Source organism: Asparagus officinalis, chromosome 5 (genome assembly GCF_001876935.1).
Source record: "Asparagus officinalis chromosome 5, Aspof.V1, whole genome shotgun sequence".
NCBI lineage: Eukaryota > Viridiplantae > Streptophyta > Magnoliopsida > Asparagales > Asparagaceae > Asparagus > Asparagus officinalis.
The window spans coordinates 127176963-127177883 of record NC_033798.1 but is presented as its reverse complement, the minus strand read 5'-3'; positions in this window follow the sequence as shown (position 1 = coordinate 127177883).

The window sequence follows — 921 nt, the reverse complement described above, 5'->3', positions numbered from 1 at the left end:
TATAATATATATATACTTATTATATAATATATATATATTTATCTATATTATATATATATATATATATATATAATGCTACAGTAATTTACTGCAGCATTTACTAAAGCATGAACAGTGATTCTTGGGTCCTCCTATAATTATAGAGGAATAGATGTATTATATTAAATATTATATTATTATAATATTATATTTAATATATTAATCTTATATTATAAGCATTAATACATCAATATCCAACCCACATCCTCTCTCAATTGTAGGATTTCACAAATTTTAAAATATAATAGTTTTTTATTATTTGGGGATTCAATATCCCAAAATTGGTTTTGAAACAAACATGGTTTATGGAATTCTAAAACCCAAAACACTTGTAATCCACCTTATATCCCAAAAAGAAGTTGAAACAAAAGAGATGATTTCACAAATCCTAAAAATATATTAATTTTTATAATTTAGGGATTCAATATCCCAAAAAAAAAAGTGAAACAAACAAAGTTTATGGAATACCAAAACTCAAAAAAAAGAACTTTTTACATCCCAAAACTTGAAATCCACCCTATATCCCAAAAAAAAGTGAAACAAACACCCCCTAAGACTATCTCTTCAAGGCGTGATGTAGGGGTCAGATCTTGTCACCTCACTACCAAGTTCAATGGAGAAACTTGGTACCAAAGTTCTCCATATTTCTATATATGAGAAATATGGAGAACCTTGGTACCAAGTTCTTTCATTGAACTTGATAGTGAGGTGATCAGATCTGACCCCTACATCATACCACACCTCGAAGATGGAGCCTCCTTTTTGAAGTAGGTGAATAGTGATTGAGGCTCTCTCTTCAAGACATGATGTAGGGGTCAGATATTGTCACCTCACTATCAAGTTCAATGGAGAAACTTTGTACCAAGGTTCTCCATATTTCTA